At 40.6% G+C, this 21,048-nt stretch overlaps 1 protein-coding gene across 7 annotated transcripts in view; it reads left to right on the top strand.

Moving 5' to 3' along the window:
* Window positions 1-21,048, top strand: part of BMPR1B (bone morphogenetic protein receptor type 1B) — a 338,903-nt gene that overhangs the window by 57,203 nt on the left and 260,652 nt on the right. For 6 of the 7 annotated variants that reach the window (XM_061582986.1, XM_061582990.1, XM_061582989.1 and 3 more), the window contains exon 2: window positions 20,626-20,692. The exons of the other annotated variant lie outside the window; for it this stretch is intronic. The gene's annotated coding sequence lies outside the window, so the exon portion shown is untranslated. The remainder of the gene's footprint in view (window positions 1-20,625; window positions 20,693-21,048) is intronic. 7 annotated transcript variants of the gene reach the window in all.

Raw genomic sequence — 21,048 nt, 5'->3', positions numbered from 1 at the left:
TCTCTTTTAAATGTTATGGTGTCTACCCTGAGGCATACAGTGGATATTCTGAAAACACACTGACTGTGTAAAGTGATGATGATGATGATAACAACAACAATAATAAAAATACTTGTGCTGTAATAGTGCATGCCTAATCCATACCCCACATGAAATATAAATTCAATATATCTTCAATATATAAATTATATTGCATGCAATGTACAAAAATACATTTTCCCCTGCTTGTTCTTATGGTAAAAATGTGAAATAGATCCAGCAGTATTCCTATTTGCATAGATGGAAAAACTGGGGATCTAGTTACTTGCTCTGTGCTATGGCTGAAGTTATAGTTGGGCAATTTGGGCTCCTGTTGTTACCACTCATCAGCCCACTTTCCAGAAATGACTGAAGTGGGTGTCAGCTTTCAAATGAAAGAAAGCAATCTTTTTCTTTGATGAGACTGCTTTTACTAGGTCTTGAAACCAGTTGCCTGAAATAATAAGGCGTACTTGAGGAAGGAGTAAGTTATGGCAGAATGGCTCCAATTAACTGATAAAGACTAAGGTCATGATGACAAAAGGGAAAGTAGTTCCAACTATATCCAGGATTTTCCAGGATCTTCTTTTTTACAAACCTATCCAAAAAGGTGACAAGACTTATCTTCCAAATATGATTGTTTGATTGCTGTTCCTGGGGGAAGAGAAATGACTCAAATGGTAGTGAAACGAGTAATACAGCAGCTTTTTTTTTTTTTTAAACACCATCCTTCCATGTCAAGAATTATAGTATTGTTTATATTGTATATTTATACCTGTGTTTATTTTTCTTGTAAGCCACCTTGAGGGCCTTTGGCCAAAAGGCGGGGTATAAATTAATTTTAATTTTAATAATTAAATATTATTAAAATGTCAGAATTTACTCCCTTTCCTTTATCAGTGAAGAATTCTGGAAGATTCATGAAGATGATTTCTTTCTAGAATTGTTACGGGAAATCAGTGTAATAGATCTTAGCAATAGAAATAGTGTTTGTACAGCTTCTTCGTCCACCCCTCAACATGACAACATTACAGTGGTAATACTTTCTAAAACAATGTAGAAATGTTTAACAGAGGCCTGGTTTGCACATAATGGTAAAACTCTGGGTTTTTTTTAATGCCATGGTTTGTTTAGCAACTGTGGCTCACAGATGATGAAACAACCAAGGTTTGATTGTCTCGTGCCTCTGTAGGTTAAGTAAACCATGGTTAAGGAAGAGTGCTGGGTTCTCACATAACACTGTTGTTAAAACAAACAAAGGTCTGTAAGTCAAGAGCACCCAGGGCTCCAAAACATTGTTGGCAATAAACAAACCATAGTTAAACTGCTGGCAGGGTTCACGAGTAACGCTAGGCCATGCTTTAATAAACTATGATTTAGTGTTATGTATGAACCAGGCCAAATGAAGAAAGAGACTGAAAGAGAACCATTAAAGTTTACAAGAAAGCAAAACATATCTCAGTTTGGCAAAGTTACTTTTTTGAACTACAGCTCCCATCAGCCCAATTCAGTGGCCATGCTGTCTGGGGCTGATGGGAGTTGTAGTTCAAAAAAGTAACTTTGCCAAGCGCTTTTAAAAAAAAAAATGTTCCACCCACTCTAAAGTCTACTGTATCAGAGCAATTTTAATTGTTACAGTTTGTGTCTTGCTGTCAGACACTACTGTTTTGTTTAATGTTGACCACATCTTCATCTGCCGCATACAGGATTTAAATATCAGATGCTACAGCTTGTTTGAAGGTTGCAGAGGTTATGAAGTTTCTGCCTCAGGCTAAGGTCAGATTAATTTATAATTTCAGGCATTTTTGTAAAAGCACAAGTTGAGCCTTTAACCTGCTGTTTCCTGTTGAATGATTACAGGATGTGAAAACAGACCCACTAAAAAGCTTTTTCATAGTTATTAATGGAATTAGCCTAAAACTATTATTACTTTGTTAACATAGGAAAGTTTCATAAATTAAACTCAGACCCAGCTCCATTTCATTTTGTAGGTAAATATAGAATATAAGATGAAGATAGATTGACTTTAATTTCCTATAATAAATAGTGTTGGGACAATCTTTGTTGTTTTTAACATTAGCAATAGATGGTTGATCTATCTGAAAACACTGCTCCTCCTTTAGAAAGTTCTTCCATAGACTCCTAGGGGTCTCTAATTAGAGGACTATATAAATCCACACTTCCTTAGCTTCACCACTGTACTGGGTTTAGATGCTCCCAGGACCAACCACAAAGGCATTTGTACCAAAAGGCTTTCAGTGTCCTATAAAAATATTTAATTGTTGAGTACAACATATTTTTCATATCTTAACAGAGTTGTTGTGAAGTTAATTCATGGCTGTCCATGGTATTCCCATTTGTTTTAATTGCAGCCTAGAGCTTTGCCAAAATATCTCCTCCAATTTCTCAAATGTTTTTCCCCTGGTTTTTTTCTCTGCCTCATTCTCAGAGAATTTCTTTAGAATGTTGGTGGGTGTGGGTTTTTGAGTTTACCTTATCATTGTGAAGTGGTAGATGGTGGTATACATGTTTCTCTTTCCAGTGAACATTTCTCCAGCACTTTGCAGCCTCGCCAGGTGCCTGCACATCCTGATATGAAAAATGCCTGTGGAAGGAGTTACCTTATGACATTTTCCCATGGACTTTAATTGAAGCACGAGCACACAGGTAGGCTGCAGAGTGCTGACGACTGGATAGATGATTTGTAGAATGAAAGAAACTACAGTTATAAACATTCCTTGGCCACCTCAAAAATAAGAATTTTGCAGCTTACCCATAAGAATTGCATCAAATTTTCACTTAATCACAAACCTAAACATTCAAGAGTCACACTGGCTATCACTTTTTACATATTTGTAAATATACCATTGGACTTTTGTCACATAATTGAGTTGGTTCACAAACTATGGTTTAGCAGAAATGCATGAGCATGCAGGCTGTCAGAGAGGAATTGCAACTGCTGCACTGTTCTGTTCCTTCTGCTGCTGTGAGCTAAGCCATAGCTTGGCTTAGCATGTCATCTGAACCCAGGAACATAGTTTATCTGGAGAAGAAAATAATGAGCCCGTGTTTGGATGATACTCTAAGCCAAACTATGGCTTGGCTCATGGCTGTACAGTGGAGGAGTGCAGTGGTTGCAGTCTCCTCTTTAGGAACCCTCATGCTCATGCATTCACAACTAAGCCATCATCTGGTGTAGTGTGTGCAAACTAACACATACTGTGGGCCTGTTCTAGTCTTCTGAGGGCACAGCATCTGTGTGAAAGGAATCCATATAGTGCAAAATAGTACATGGTTCCCCAACCAATGTGATGTGCCTTACAAGGCCATTACAGGGAATGAGAGGTGTCTGCTTGCTTCCTGTATCTCCACTTGCCTCCACCCAATCAAGGAAGCATGCTTGGAGGTTGTGGTCCTTCATGTGAGTGGACAGGAAAGAGTAGGGAAGCGTTTCTTCTCCTAGAATAGCCTGGAGCACCAGGTGTGCATAAAATCCTGTTATGCCTTCTGGGTATTCCTCTGAGGGAAGACCATAGCTCAGTGGTCAAACATCTCCTTTGCATGCAGAAAGTCCCATGGCCAGTCCACAGCATCTGCAAGTAGGGCTGGGAGAAGCCCCTGTCTGAAATCCTGGAGAGCTGCTGCCAATCACTGTAGATAGTGCTGAGCTAGATGGATTAATATCCTGACTCAGCATAAGTCAGCTTCCTGTGTTACAAATCCATATGACAAGCCTTTCAAGATGACAAATCACACTGTCTATAATTATTTATTTCCAATTAGCATTTAAATCCAGATGATTTCTGCAGAATGAGTGATAATGTATATATAATAAAACTTAAGCATAGGAAACTCAAAAATTGCCACATGCTTCACCTGAACATCTGGTGCCAGCATTATATTATAATCCATGCATCTGGGTGATTATTGTTACAAACGCTAGGTACTTTTTCTGTAGGTGAGCCATTACAACAAATCTACTGGCTTAATTTGGCTTACTTCTTTAGCAAGAAAGACAAAGTTTTATTGCTGCTGGGTTACTGCCTCTGACCTGTTGCAACCAGCAGATACTTAAACAAGCGAGAAACTGGTATTTGTGTAGAAAACCCATCAGCAGCAACACGGGGTCTCAGACTTAATTTTTCTATTATACTTGCATGATTTTGAACAATGGCTGTTCCTTGATATTTGCTTAACGTTCACAGGTACTGCATAGTGCAGTTGCTGCTCTAGAATACAAAGGATTATTTTATTTTATTTTGTTTTTGAAAAAACTACATTAAACAATGCTGACTGATGTAAAATGTAGGAAAATTAGTTAATTTGAAAAGCAGTGTGTCGCTTGATACAGTTAGCTATTATATAACATTTGTAGATCTTGTGGTATTCTTGGAGGGTAGATATGAGCATGGTTACCCTTCATTTGGTAAATAACGTACTAAATTATCTTTCCTTTCATCTATACATGAAAATAAATTGGCAGGCTAATGCCTGCGGTCTGTTGGGCACCATTTCTAAAACAGTATGAGAAAGAGGCAGGATACATGTTAACGGCAGCAAAGCTAACGATAATTATTAACCTTGGTGCATATAAAACACGTCCTGTTGTTTAGCCATTCTGAATATTGTTAGTGCTGTCTGTGAAAATCCTTCAGACTGGGGTAGTTTTGGGCCATTTGCAATAGATCAGCAGAATTTTGCAGTTCCCAATTGGGTAACAATAGCAACTGCATAAAGGGTCCCCCTACCCCTCCAAACAAGCTGCTGAGCATCAAACTAATACAGGTTTTTTTGGAGGGGCTGGTTTGGGAGTGGAATATAGGGTGGAAAGTCTGTGAGCTCAGTTCTGGTAATGAAAGCAAATTCCTGGATTAGGATTTTGTCAGACATCCTTTTCCTTAATTATAACTGTATAAGCTGGTTCTCACATAATACTAAACCATAGTTTCATATTTTGAAGATGAGGCACACTGATCCTTGGGTACAAACACACCACTCCCCCCATATTCTTTTTAGTATAGCCAGAAGGAGAAGGTTGAAAGCTTTTGTTTCCATTTTACACTGACCACAGCATTGTGTCCAAATGCTATACCTATCACACTCCAGATGTTGTTGAATTCCAGTTCATATCAGCCCTAGTCAGCATGGCCAATGCTCAGGAATAACAGGAGCTAAAGTTCAACAACATCTGGAGGGCCACAGGTTCCCCAGCCATGCCCTAAACTGTGGTTAATGTCAACGAAGCCAGGTTCTTAGACTATGGTTTGAAGTTTTCAACAAACCACAGTTAAGATGAAACAGTTTGCCCAGGTTCAGACATCACAAGAAGTTGTAAAATGGATGGAAATGCTTGTTCTCCTGCTGGAGGAGGCATGAGGAGGTGTTGCACATGAGCCTAAGGCTCACCAAAGTTTGTTCTCATAATGCTAATATATAGTTTAGCATTATGTCTTCCCCCTGAACCACTGTTTTGTAGCTTGCTCTAGCATGGTGAATACTGGAGTCCTACAAAACAACAAGCAATTCATTCCCTCAGACCTGGAGTCTGCCTACTCCTGTTCTTGATCTAGAATAAATAGATTAATTTAAACAATACAACCCGTACATTACATGTATTGAATGGTGTGGCTCAGCTGAAGGAAAAGGGAAGCAATTTTCCTCAATCCTCTTTTCCTTTGAAGTGCCCTCACCCCAAATCAGCTCCAGAGGGTTGCAGACCCTCTAGAGTAGATTTATTTGGCCGTGGGAAGTATGGGGAATTGCTAAAAATTGGTTTCCTTCCCATTCTATTGATTGAAGCCTTACCATCAGCTGAGCCACAATGTTGGATACATCCCTATATGTAGGTTATGAGTGGGTCCTAATGCCAGTTTTTACATTAGAAACTATAATCCACATTTTAAAAATGTGCATTGCTACAACAGTCCATTGTCATATTAGGGTATTAATATCCTGGTGTGCCCTTAAGGATAATATTAGTTTATATAACTATTTCTTCAGAAATACAGTCAGCTTTGATTATCAAGCAGCGTGTAATTATCCATTTTATCTTTTACTAGAAGGTGGTGCTTGGGGAACATTGCTTGGCACTGTGAACTCTCCAGTATGGGGTTCCGCAGGGGTCAGTTCTGTCCCCCATGCTGTTCAACATCTTCATGAAAGCATTAGGTACGGTCATCCGGAGCTTTGGAGTGCGTTGCCATCAATATGCTGATGACACGCAGCTCTATTTCTCCTTTTCATCTTTTTCAGGTGAGGCTGTCAATGTGCTGAACCAGTGCCTGGCTGCAACAATGGATTGGATGAAGGCTAATAAACTGAGGCTCAATCCAGACAATACTGAGATGCTGCTAGTGGGTGGTTCTTCTGACCGGATGGTGGATGTCCAACCTGTCCTGGAAGGTGTTGCACTCCCCTTGAAGGAGCAGGTTTGTAGCTTGGGGGTTCTCCTAGAACCATCTCTGTCACTTGAGGCTCAGGTAGCCTCGGTGGCACGGAGTGCCTTCTACCAACTTCGGTTGGTGGCCCAGCTACACCCCTATCTGGACAGGGATAACCTAGCTTCAGTTGTCCATGCTCTGGTAACCTCCAAGTTAGATTACTCCAATGCAGTCTACGTGGGGCTGCCTTTGAAGATGGTTCGGAAGCTGCAGCTTGTGCAAAATGTAGTGGCCAGATTGGTAACAGGGACTCAGACAGTTCAAACATATAAAACTGATTCTGGCCCACTTGCATTGGCTGCCTGTATGTTTCCGAGCTCGATTCAAGGTGCTGGTTTTAACCTATAAAGCCTTACAGGGCTTAGGACCACAATACCTGATGGAACGCCTCTCCCAACGCGAATCCACCCATACACTACGCTCAATATCCAAGGCCCTCCTCCGGGTGCCTACTTGGAGGGAATCTCAGAGTCTGGCAACAAGGGAGAGGGTGTTCTCAGTGGTGGCCCCCAAATTATAGAATGAAATCCCTGACGAGGTGCGCCTGGCACCAACACTGTTATCTTTTTGTCGCCAGGTCAAGACTTTCCTCTTCTCCCAGGCATTTTAGGATGTGTTTTTAAATTGCTTTTTAAAAATGTGTTTTTAAATTTGTATATTTGTTTTTAATGTTTTTAATTGTTGTAAACTGCCCAGAGACCTTCAGCTATGGGGTGGTATACTAATGCGAGAGAGAGAGAGAGAGAGAGAGAGAGAGGCTGGGCCGCAGAAAACCTCTGTTTCTAAATCTGGTCCTGAGCCCATAGCAGTAGAATTACTACCTATATGTCTAGAGTTGCCAAGTCAGAAACATCCCAAACCCTGAGATTTCAGGGGCAGTCTCTAGTGATGTCATAGGGGGGTGGGCCCTAGTGATGTCATTAAGCATACTACATTAAGCATCAACCACAGTTGCTTGGAGCATACCATTCAAATAAAAAGAATCTAATTCGAAATTAAAATATATAGATTATAAATTTACTTGAATTGCTGATGTGAGACAAGCAGGAAAAGGAAACTGTTCTCAGAACTTGAAATGGGTTTTAGCTATTGCCTGGGGGGTCAACAGAACTTGTCAATCACAACCCTGACTTCACTTATTGGCTAAAACCCTGAAAGGGCAGGGATTACAGTAGCCAGTACTAACCAGTTGCGGGGGGGGGCTGCAGCCGACATTTTAGTTTGTATCTTTTGAACCAGACCACCTAGAACCTTAATTTTTTTAAAAAAATGAAAGCTGAGAGTTTGGAGATTAAGTTGACTCACCCGGAGACCTGGAGAGGACCCCCAAAAACTGGAGTCTCCAGGCACAAACCAGACACATGGCAACCCTGGATATGTCTGCTCTGCCACAGCAGCAGCCTGGAGTGAGCTGAGAGCCAGGATTCAAAGGCAAACCAAGAGTCAGGACTGAAGTGCAAGACATGTTAGATCTTGAGTAGATTGTGTTGCTCAAGTAAGGCTTAGTTAAAAAAGAAAGTCCTTATGTACTCCTTCCTGTGTAGGAGGAGCCAATGGCCTGGGTGGGGGAGACAGGCCAGATCTGGAAGATTCGTCCCTGAGAGACTGCAATTATGTGGCTCACCACATGGGGCAGTGGTCAGCAGTTCCTGCCACGATCTGACTTGCAATATAGTTCTTCAAGGCTCTGTTTATAATTGTATCGCAAAGCCCATTGTTTCTTCTTGCATCCCAACTTTTCTTGTTCTTTTTGGTTCAGGACAGAAAGTAAAAGTACCTATTTATTTTATTTAGAGAGAGATTTACATCCTTTTCCCTCCATCAAAATGGAGGTGCTCAAAGTAGCAAACCAAACAAACATAAAAACAAGTCATATTTCATCATACATGGTGGGCTGTATTCAACTAAATCCTTGTGCACTTGGAATGACTTCTGCAAATACAATGGATCATCCCCTCTTCTCCTTCACCCATGCTCCTGCATTGGCCCCAGATCTCCAGAGGGTTGGGGGAACCCTCAGAATAGATGTGGGAGCAGGAACAGCAGGGGAAGTTCTGTTGTGCTCATGGAACAACTTCTACAGATGCAAGATTTTGCTGGATACAACTCTGTGCAATTAACTGTCACAAGATGTAGTGGTGACCACTAGGTTCCTTAGATAAATTCAAGGAGGCTAGATCTAGCAATTGACATAGATCTAGCAATGAACCCTACTCATATTCAGAGGTCATATACCTGTGAATACCAGGTGCTGAGAATAATTACAGGAGAGGGCTTTTGCTCTGAACATCGGCTTTGTGAGGAAATCTATCTGGGCACTGGTGAAATCAGAATGCTGGACTAGATTGACCTTTGGTGTGATCTAGCAGAGCTTGCTTTTATGTCCTTGTATTCTTTACTTTTTCATCTTGCTACATTGACATGTGTGCCACATACCTAAAAAAGATAAAATATTAAATAACAACTGATGTGCTAAACTACCTAATCCTTCAGCAACAGTTTCTAAGGTTTCATTTGCTTGGAAGCAAAACAACATATTTTAACTAGATATCTAAACATACTGAGTTATATTTGCTGCTTATGAGTCCCTGGCCTGTCTTGGAATGTTTCCTAGTTTATATTTTAAAATATTCTTGTAATTGTGATGTTGGTGGGGGAAGATGTCTTTGGGAATCCCTAGTTTACATAGTTAGTAAAGTGTACATTAATTTCTTATTTCGCACATCCTAGGTTCCTTAAAATGGTATCCCAGATACCCTCTTAGAAAGATCTTGCTATAACAGTGGCCATTGGTTGCTGTAAACTAAATAAACTGATTTTTTATAGTAACACCTGAGGCTGCAAATCAACTGCCATGAAATATTTGTGCTTATGCCAGTTTAGTTCCATTCAAGTGAATGGAGCCAAATCATTTTAATAGCCACACAGTGTTTCCTACATGGACTGTGCATCAAATGATGCTTGGCTTCAGCAATTAGAAGTCCATGAGCCAAATCTGACCCTAACCCTTAGTTGCTAGCCAAGAAGCAAAATAGGTGAGGGGAACGTGGGATCAGAATTTGCAAGCAGGTCACCTTAAATCAGGGGTAGGGAACCCTTCTCAGCCCAAGGGCTTCACTCCCTCCTGGGGCCACAAGTCAGTGGTGGGCAAGGCCAGAAGCAAAAGTGGATGGGGTTCTTACCTTTTTCACAATAGGCTACATTGCAACCACTCAAAACCCAGGGGTTTCGGCACACTCGCAAACGTACTCGCCTCTCTCTCCATCCTCCATTGAGGCAAATAAGAGACATGACCACACTTCAAGGACACATTCCAGCCAGGTAAAACCATTGGAGAAGGGCACAGAGCAGGGCCAGTGAAGGGTGTCGCCTGGGGAGAGGGAGTAGCCTAGTGAGAGTATCTACTGTGAGTGTGAGTTGGCAACTGGGACTGTGAGTTGGCAACTAAACCCATCAGATCTCATTCATGTTCAGTGGCCATTCAGAAAAACTAGTTGCTGACCAACAAGTCAGCATCTGTTTGTGTTTACAGATAGATATGCAGGCCATATTCATATAATTTGAATATTTTGTTTGGGTTCCTCTCCTTCCCTTTCTTGTGTAAAGTATTCTACCATTTTTAAGGCTCCTTGCTCTTGCCCGGGATGGTCAGCCACAGGCAGCCTTCACTTAGCTAGAAGCTGGCAAGTGTTAGCCTTTTTTGTTTTGTTTTGTTTCAACCTTAATTGTTGAACTGGACATGATGACAATAGAGCTATGTGTTTAAAACTTGAACTTGCACCAATCATATAAAACCAGGTATACGGATGCCTCTTTGACTTCATGGTTCATGAATTTAAAGCAGTGTTTGAACTTTAAAAATATTATGTTGTCAGTTTAGTGGAATGACCTTTATATATATGTATGTCCCTCTTTTCTGTTAACAACCAATGCTTAGGTGTGCACTGCTTTAAGGGCATGGAATATTGGCTTATCAGTCCATCATAATGGTGGATAAACTGTATTTTAATGGTGAGCACTCTAGTAGGTTTAAACTCAGTGAACCTTTCTGAATGCAGTGGTACTTGTTTTAGCTAATTTACTGTTAGCTTTAGGACCTCTGGGAATGTTTTTTTGAAAGGTGACTTTGCTTTTAGAATTTTATCTCTTATCTATATTTGCTCTTTGCATTTTGCCTGGAAGTAGGCATGCTATCTGAGTAAGTACAATGGTATCCAGGGCTAATTGATTATGCTTGGGCAATATTTATGTAATGACCAATGCAAGCTCTCCATAGTGAATGCACTGTTAATAATCTCTAGAGACAGTGGTGTTCATCAATCTCTCTCTTTCTTATTTGTTGAAAAGCCATGCATGAAGTAAGAGATTTTTAAAATAATAATGAACGATAAAGTGAACTTTCTTTACCAGGTCTTAACATATGGATAATGTTACTAATAGTATTATTTGCCCATGTTATTAGCACACAGAAATATCTGTGGAGTCAGGCATACAAATGATCATGTAAAACAACAACAGCAAGGTCATGGTGCATGTGCATTTCAAGATAAAAATAACTTGCTGTTGTCATTGAATAGATTACATTGAATAGATATTGACTACCACTGTGAAAACACCCAGTAGCAGCCAATGTGTGGAGTGAGTGTGTAAAAATGCACAACGCAAAGATGTCACAACACAGGAGAAGAATTCTACATGGTACAAGGGATATGGTGAGTACCTGACATGGGAGATTTTGTTCATTTGTGTCTTATCTCAAATGAAGTCCAATACACTAAGGACAAAGATCTACATCCTATTACAGCCTAATGAGTCTGAGTCCACAAAAGGGTTGGGAGACAGCAGCTCTGGCAAAAGAGGTTAAGGACTACGTGCTTAAATCAAGACAGATAGCAAGGACAGTCAGAGACAGGTCCTTCAGTACCTTGGACAGTTCACAGGGAGCAGATGACTTTTTCAGCTAGGTTTCTATCTCCGGTGAGCCCATATATTCCTTCTGCTCCTAATGGCCTCTCCCAGGCTCTGCCCTCACCTGAAGCACAGCAACCTTTATAAAGGCTTGGGATGTGTTCTCTCTGGTGGGGGTGACAAGCTTGGACCTTTAGCTCAAAAAGGATTTTGGTTCTCAGGCTCAATGTTGGGACCCAAATCTAGCAGCCATGCAACTTGCACCAGTGATGCTTCTGACTTGGCTGGCTGCTCCTATTCTATGTTGGAGTCCTAGTTGCTTTTTGAAGTAGAGGCCACAGCATTCTTTCCTCTTGTTTTATTGTAGAAATAGAATTAGAGTGCCTTCCAAAAATTTAATTCCTACTGTATTTGTTTCATGTGTTTTATTTTTAATTTGTTCATAAACAGTTTAGAGTTAGGGGTGAGCAGCGAGGTGGCCAAGTTTGCTCTTGATACTAAATTCTTCAAGGTTGGTTAAACAAAAAGGGATTGTGAAGAGCTCCAAAAAGACCTCTCTCCAAACTAAATGAATGGGCAGTAAAATGACAAATGCAGTTCAGTGCAAACAAGTGTAAAATTATGCATATTTGAGGAAAAAATCTTAATTTTGCATATATGCTCGTGGGAGCTAAACTGACCAAGAATGAGACCTTGGGGTTATAGTGGATAGCTAGATGATGTTAACCCAGTGTGCAGCAGCTGTGAAAAAGCTAAATTCCATGCTAGGAATCATTAGGAAAGGTACTGAAAATAAAACTGCCAATATCGTAATCATAAATCTATGGTGTGGCTGCATTTGGAATAGTGGGTACAGTTCTGGTCGCCTCACCTCAAACAGGATATTGCAGAGCTGGAAAAGTTTCAGAAAAAGTCAATCAAAATGATCAAGGGGATGGAATGACTTGCCTATGAGGAAAGATCGTAGTATTTGGGCATTTTAGTTTAGTGAAAAGGTGAGTAAGGGTGGCATGATAGAAGTGTATAAAATTGTGCATGGAAGGAGAAAGGGGTTAGTGAAATGGTTTTCTCTCTTTCTCAAAACAGTAGAACTCGTGGACATCCAGTGAAACTGAATGTTAGTTGATTCACACAGTGCATGCATGGTTAAACTATGGCATTCGCTCCCACAAGAGGCAAAAAAGAATTATACAAATTCATGGAGGATAAGGCTGTCAGTGGCTACTAGCCATGATAGCTATACTCTGCCTCCATAATTGAAGGCAGTATGTTTCTGAATACCAGTTGCTGGAAACTGTAGGAGGGGAGAATACTCCTGCACTCAGGTCATGCTTGCAGGCTTCTCACAGGCATCTGGTTGGTCATTGTGTGAATGGGATGCTGGGCTAGATGGGCCATGGCCTGATCTAGCAGGCTCTTCTTATGTTCTTATGCATATTAATTAATTAATTATTTAATTTATATCCCACCCTTCCTCCCAATATCTATCTTGCTTTTCTATGAAAACAAAACCAAAACGGCTTAGGAAGAAAAAAGATGTGATGAAATATGCAATCTAGATGTAAAACTGTATGAAATATCAAAATAGTAGTACTGAAACAAATCAACAGACAGCAGATTATTTGGATGTTGAAAGCTTGTTGAAATAAAAAAAGGTTGCAAAATCTGATTAAAAACAGAGAGTAAGCCTGACAGATGTCCCTAGTGATTGTATTGTACAGTCTTTGCATTGCCACTGAAAGGGCCATGCTCTTGAGCTGATCTCTCATAATGTTCTCTCATAATGATGGAACTGAGAGCAAGGTTTCTGATGCTGATCTTAAGGGCTGGGGAGGCTTTGGTAAGAGGGAAAACCTTCTGAGGTAAACTAGTCCCAAGGTTAGAATCAATACTTTAAACATTAAGCCAAGAAAGGAATAGACAACTAGTGTAAGATCATAGTGATGTCCTCTGATCTCTGGGTCCCAGTTAATAATCTGGTGACACTAGTTTTGGAACAATTGAAGTTTCTGGACTGTTTTAAAAGTCCACTTAGAGGACATTATAGTAGACTTGTTGAAGTTTAGACATGACTAACTTAGGTTCATTGATTTCAGTGAGTCCACCCTGAGTAGGATTTAGGCTGCAAGCCAGTATATGTCTACTCAAAAGTAAGCTCCATTGGGTTCAAATGTGTATTGATAAATGTGTGTTGGATTGCAGCCTTAGTTGAACACCCTTGATGTGTGTGTGTTTTTTAATCCATGTTTGGGCTACTCAGTTTTGTGAAATTTTGTGAAAGAAACAAAATCTCTAGAAGAGAGGGACTGGTATCTTCCAAATGGAGAATTATTACTTTTACTTCTCCTAATTAGAATTTTTGTTTGCCTTCAGATATTTATAGTAGAAACTAATTCTTTTACATACTGTCAAGAACCATACACATTTTTACTGAAGGATCACTTTATAAAAACAAATAGCACTGTACTGTAGACTTAGTTTCCACAGTTGTATTCCCCACCCACCCACCCACCCACCCACCCACCCATCCATAAACTTGACTTCTCCCAGACGTATTGCTGTGGAGTTACGCACAGTGTTACATTCAGTCCTTCTTCAAGCAAGCATTCTCATTGATTTTACTGTGTAGAAGTGGCATCAAATGAAATATAACCTTCTTTGTATTGTAACACTTTTCTTGTAATTTGCTGCGCTCTGAGGTTTTAATGATAGATCCTTATCTTCTCAAATGTTTTTGAGCTCTATTGAGTTTAAGTAATTTCCTTAATTACCCTAATGCTGTCTCTGTAATTATTCCAAGATGTTCCTTTTTTAATCAGAATTTGCCTGGTGGGGCATATAATTGGCATGGCAGGGTAAAGACCAACTTGCTTTATTAAGTTACTATGATGTTGTTTCTGCAGAATTATTCACAGTGCATGAAGTTTTAACAGCTGGGTTTTTCTTTTCTTTTTTAATTCTGCACAGTGAGGTTCCCAAAGCAAACTGCAACAATGTTGTACTTCACTGAGAACTTTTGCAGATTATCTGCAAAGTAAGAGTAACTATGTTCCATGATTTTGAGATAGAGCATGTTTAATAACAAAAGCCTCCTTAACTATTTCTGTTTTAATGTTGCTAAATCTTTGGTTTTACCTGTCATTGATTAAACCTGTTTCTGGTGCAATTCACAGGAATGATCCAGCCCACCCAGTAGGTAAATTGAGTAATTTGTTCCAGGTGGTAGAACCTGAAGGATCAAACTAGTGGCCTTCCCACGTCTCTGAGCTCTTGCAGCTTCAGGGGCTTGGTTTAGCCATCTCACCTTAGTATGAATATCTTTGCCTTTCTTATTCTTCAAAATACAAGAATTTAGAATGCTAAAAATAAACAAAGGTTGGGTCCTGAGAACCATGAACAGAAAGAAGCTGGTGGCGAGGGATTTCTTTCCCTTTCCTCTCCACTGCAGCCCCTTATACTCTCCCTAAAAGCTTGGGTAACACCATTCTGGAGGTTTCCCCTGATCCTCAAGAGTGGCTTTAAGATGATTTCTCCCCTTCCCCCAAGTCCTCTCCCACAGACTTTCAATCCTTCAGAGAGATTTGGGGGGAAAGGAGGAATGGGAAACATATCTTTCACAAACTTTCTTAAGTTAGGATCCAGGTCAAAGTGCTGGAATCATCAGGAGCCATATGTTCTTAGTAATTTTGATGTGCTGGAGAATATCCCCTTTTGGGGGCAGGGTGCTTGAGAAGGTGGTGGCGGTCCAGCTTCAGACAGGCTTAGAGGAGACTGAATGCTTAGAGGAGACTGAATATATGGATCCATTTCAGTCTGGCTTTAGGCCTGGTCATGGCTTCAGGCACTGAAGCTGCCTTGGCCACCCTGGTTGATGACTTTTGTCAGGAGAGAGATGAGGGAGTGCAACCCTGCTCATTTTTCTTGACTTCTGGGTAGCTTTTGATAACATTAACCAAGGTATCCTTCTGGAGCAGCTGAGAGAGATGGGGGTTGGGGGCAGTGTGCTTCAGTGGTTCCACGCCTACCTCCAGTACAATTTCTGGAAAGTAGTTATGGGAGGCTATTGTTCAACACCATGGGAGCTTTCCTTGTGTCCAATTCTATGTATACGAAGCCGCCGAGAGCTGTCATCAGGAGTTTTGTAGCAAAGAGTTAGCAATATGTGGATGACACCCAGCTCTGTCCCTCTGTTCCATCTGAATGAGAAGATGTAGCTGAGGTGCTAGACAGGTGCTTGGAGGCAGTGACGGGCTGGATGTGGGCTAACAAATTGAAATGGAGTCTGGACGCTCTATTCTGGATGAGGATGCTCTGTTCTGGATGAGGTTGCACTCCCCTGGAAGGAGAATGTTTGTAGGTTGGGATACTGGATCCAACATTGTCACTTAAAGCCCAAGTGGCTAGGAGTGCCTGTTTACAGCATTGGCTGGTTTGCCAGCAATGGCTCCTTTTGAATAGAGATGACGTGTACTCCATGCACTCGTAATTTACAGACTGGATTATTGCAATCTGCTCCACATGGAAACTTCAACTGATCCAAAATGCAGTGGCCAGATTACTGGCTGGGGTTGCTTTTAGACTATAACCTCTGTTCTAAAATGGATGCATTGGTTGCCAGATCATTTCCAGGCCCAGTTCAAGGTGCTCATGATATTGTTTAAATCCATAAAAGACTTGGGCCCCAAATTTCTGAGAGACCAGCTCCTTCCCTACAGACCCTCTTGGGTGTTAAGATCAGCAGAAAGTGTCCTTTTGGTAGTTCCGCCGCCCACGGAAGCTTGTGTGTGTGTGGTCCGGAAGAAGGCATTCTTTGTGGCAGCCCCTTAGTTATGAAATTCCCTCTCCACAGAGGTGTGTCTGGAACCTTCACTGCACAGTTTTCTCTGTGTTTGACACAGAGAAATATAAGTATGGATATTAGCCCATCCATTCGCCAAGGAGGTTGTTGTTGTTATGTGCCTTCAAGTCGATCACGACTTATGGTGACCCTATGAATCAGTGACCTCCAAGAGCATCTGTCATGAACCACCCTGTTCAGATCTTGTAAGGACAGGTCTGTGGCTTCCATTATGGAATCAACCCATCTCTTGTTTGGTCTTCCCCTTTTTCTACTCCCTTCTGTTTTTCCCAGCATTATTGCATTTTCTAGTGAATCATGTCTTCTCATGATGTATCCAAAGTATGATAACCTCAGTTTCATCATTTTAGCTTCTAGTGATAGTTCTGGTTTAATTTGTTCTAACACCCAATTATTTTTCTTTTTCGCAGTCCATGGTATGCACAAAGCTCTCCTCCAACACCAACACCTTTGGTATGCCATTTGTTCCTGGTGATTTGTTTCTTCCAAGAATTTTAAGAGCAGCTTTCAAATCACATTCTAAAATTTCTGGTTCTTCATCATACTGTTCCTCCGTGAATGAATCTGTCATCCTTGCATCTCTTTTGTAGAGTTCTTTAGTGTATTGCTTCCATCTTCCTTTTATTTCATCTCAATCAGTCAGTGTGTTCCCCTGTTGATTATTCAACATCCCTACTCTTCGTTTAAATTTCCCTTTCATTTCTCTAATCTTTTGGAATAGGGCTCTTGTTCTTCCCATTTTGTTGTCTTTTTCTATTTCTATACAATAACTATTGTAATAGTTTTCTTTGTCCCTTACATACTAGTGTTTGTATAGTTGCATTTAGGGTTCTAACTGTATTTCTATCTCCTTTTGCTTTTGCTTTCCTTCTCTCTTTAACCATTTGAAGAGTTTCTTCAGTTGTCCATTGAGGTCTTTCTCTCTTTTTAACTAGAGGTATTGTCTTTTTGCATTCTTCCCTGATAATTTCTCTGACTTCATTTCATAGTTCTCATTCTCTGTCACCGAAGTAAGAGGTATTCAGAGGTGGTTTACTATTGCCTTCCTCTGAGTTTGGATCCATCTTAGTCTGGTGTCTCAGCTTTAACCATTCTGCCATAGGTGCCCCTGCTAGGAGTCTAGCCTCTTGGTCTAGCCTCCTGACGGCATTGCTGTCAGCTTCTTCAACCCTCTCAAACCCCCTCATCACGTTAAGATGTGCATCCTAGAAGGGGCAAGGAGGTTATACTTTTTTTAAAAAAAACCCAGCTCTTGTGAATTTTTTATTCATGCCTCACTCCCATCTTTGCCAATCTGGTGCCCTCCAGATGTTTTTGACTACTATTCCCACACAGCTGCCCTAAACTATATTTTCTATTCCTTCAGAATTATTCCAAATTTACTAGCATTGTTCAGAGGACGGGTATTTAGGGCTAGGTTGAAACACCCTGATATGCTGATATTACTCTTTTAGGGATACAGTCTTAACCCCAGCTACTGCCTGGCAGGGCGTAAGAGAGTGGCAGTGCCACTGATATATTTGCAGGTCTACTGAACATGCTGGTCAGAATGGATGGGAAGCAGATTGCTTTGCCAGCCTTTAGCTGAAGCCGTGGCCAGGCCTGATGCCATCAGGTGACACTAGCGGGACTGGGTTCGAATCCAACAGATGCCAGCTCAGCCCAATCCCTCCCCACCCCCATAATGCCCATTTCAAGGCTTTCTGCTGACTAAACACTGGCATGGAACCTGCCAGTGACACTTTGCCCCCCTGTTTTTGGGTGGATAGGAGAGGGAACTCCACACCGGTAGCGTGATGTGGTTTTGACTCTGCAGGCAGTGGCCAACAAGGCTGGGCAGAAGGACACCTTTGCCCGATCCAATCTGGCACAAAGGGGGGTTGGGTTGCTCTGTTAGCCCTTTTCAGCTTCATCAGTGAATAAGTGCTCACCTAGAGTATTCAAGAAACGTGTTCGCACCTGCTTATCTTTTTAAAACTTAAATATATATATTTCAATTCTCTCTGCATAAGGCATATTTTTCTTCCAGTGGCCTGTTTAAAATCCCCAGCAACCTCAAGGTGAGCTATCTAGTTTCTTATTTGCCTTTTTTCTAAAGGTGGAAGAAATTCACTCCTTTAAAGGTTTATTTGAAGATATATGGCTAAACTGACAGTTGTATTAACACATATACAATGGGTTCAGTGTTTGCTATGGAGGTATTAGTGTTCATTGCAGATTACTTCAGAGTTTACTCATAATCTGTTGAACTCCATTTCTTAGTTAAGACTTGTGAAGTCACCCTTTCACTTCTGGAACCTTCTACCTTTGGTATTGACTTTCTTCAGCTTCCTTTATATATTTCTATATTAAATCATGAGCTAGTAGGTAAAGTAAATGATTGTTACCACCAACCATGTGCAGAAAGAGCTGGGCCAATTTTAGCAAGAGGAACTCTTAGAGCTCAACTTACACAATCAAGAGAATCACTTACCCCATATATGCCCACTTGGCCACTTGATCTATAGAACCAGCACTTTTGCAAGGGCTACACAATGTTTCGCACATGCAAGGAATCAATTTTTCAGTGTAGCAGCACCTTCACTCTGGAACTCCCTGCCCGTTGATATCAGGCAAGCATCTTCGCTACACTGTTTTCAGTACCTGCTAAAACATTTTTGTTTAGGCAGGCCTACCCAGATACGTAAAGCTGACATGCATTTTAATGTGTAATTTTAAAATTTCAGATATAACTGCTGACTTTATTTATATTTTGAAATGTTTTAATCTACTTTGTCTTGTACTGATGTTGTTCTGATATTATGTATACCACTTAGAGGTTTCTTACAGTTATGGGCTATATAAATTCTGTTAAACAAATGAAAATAAAAATTGTGTTATGTTTGCCCCACAGAAGGATAGGCTGGGACCAACCTACCTGGCATACTAGTTTTATATGTGTAGGTGACTTTTTAAAATGCAGAACCATGAAAACATGCAATTCCTCCTGTGCACTCTGAAGTGATGCAGTTCAGCAAGAGCTATTGCTGATGATTTTGCTGTTTGTGTAACTCAGTTCTTAGAGTATGACAGTGTATAGCAGTTTGCCATGACAGGTGCTTGAGGCTGAAGTGGCTTTCCCCTTCCTGACACCATCTTGGCTCAAGATGATGGTACCTTCTAATGTGATACCTTCCTATGTGTACTGTTTGATAGATGGGGATAGTAGTGTGTAGTTTGGATGCAAATAATACAGAAATTATGGTAGCTCAGTACCATTGACAGTTTGTGGTTTGCAAGATGGCACAGTACATTTTCCTTATCCTAGCAATGACTTCTTGAAGGCTCTATTGACCTTCCCCCTGCCCCCCCCCCCAAAGGCTATATAGTAATACCTCAGTTAACAAAGTAGATGCTTTTCTGGACATGACTTCTTTAACAGAAACTTTGGTAGCAGAGATAGGAATAACATGGAAAGAATAGGGATAGGTTCCTACACTCACTTGTAGATGGTAGGGGCAGCTTCAACAGGGACTTTAAAGGGTGCCTACTCGGCACCCTCTTCCTTCCTCTCTGAATCATATTGGCTCCTTCCCTCCCCAGTCCTGGGAGAAATTGATGCAAACCAAATGCACAGGCTTGTAAGTTTCACCCCAGTGAAGCAAAGGCATAGACTTATCATTTTGTTGATAGAAAAGCAAAGAGTCAGGCGGGTCAGTTCCACCTTAAAGCAATGGCACAGGCTTGAAAGTTTATCCACAGCAAAACAAATATAGTCAGTTTCAGCTTTAAAAAGGCCTTCATGAAAAGGAGCTTTGTTCCTGGAGGATTCCTTAACTGAGGTATTAAGATAATCACTGTGGGGTGTAAATGGGGCTATGTACTTGTGCCTTTGCGTGGAGGGCAGCGTTATAGCTCCTGCTAATGATTCTACTTGTGAGGATACAGCACTCTAGATCGCAGCATTTCATTCTTAGTTGAGAATGCTATTTGTGTGCATACACTAACACCCACAGATGCCCTGTCTGAATGTAGCATTGGATCCTTGTGTGATAAGAGTACAGAAACTGAGCAGTATGCTTATAGTAGCACAGAGCATTTTGAAATCTCTTGCATGTTTGTGCTAAGTCTGCTTGTGGAAAAGCTTCAGCTAGTTCATGTGCAACAGTTTGCAGAACAGAACCACTGCCAGACTTTCTCCTGCTCACTTATCTCTGGATCCAATCAATAATGCATACATGTAAATGCAACAAGTCTTGGGATCAAGCTGTAAAAGTTCAGTGCGAAATACTCTAGTGAATAATTACACTCTTTTTTGGACACTGTTTATACTATATACTAACATGTTTCTTGCGAAGATAATTATAGACTGTTGAAAATAGTAGTTCACGGTTGATTTTAAAATATTCTTTTTTTATATAGGACATAATCCCATTTCTTTGCTGTACCAAATTCACAAAAAAGAAATACGTCTTCCATCTTGGAAAAGGTAAGACTGTTTTTTGTGTAAGTTTGTAGTTGAATTATCAGCAGATACTTTTAACATCTTTTCAGTTGTACATTTAAACATATTATAACATCGCTTGTACAATCAGTAGACGGTGTAATTCTTTGAGAGGTATCTCTTGAGATAAGTAAATGGCTGTAGTTCAGCATGACAAAGTGGACAGAAATTTGTTACACAGTCACTTGTGGTATTTCCCACACTTGGGTTGATTTAAAATATTGGCTTACCCATTTAGTGTGCTGTTCATCAAACATTTGCACAGGTGGTGAGAGCTGTTAAGAAATATTGTGCACCTTTTGAGATACTTTAAATGAAGAGAACAGGAATGTAAGCTCATT

Source organism: Rhineura floridana, chromosome 9 (assembly GCF_030035675.1).
Source record: "Rhineura floridana isolate rRhiFlo1 chromosome 9, rRhiFlo1.hap2, whole genome shotgun sequence".
Lineage (NCBI taxonomy): Eukaryota > Metazoa > Chordata > Lepidosauria > Squamata > Rhineuridae > Rhineura > Rhineura floridana.
The sequence above is the reverse complement of the archived record's forward strand: the minus strand, read 5'-3'. Positions and strand labels throughout refer to the sequence as shown.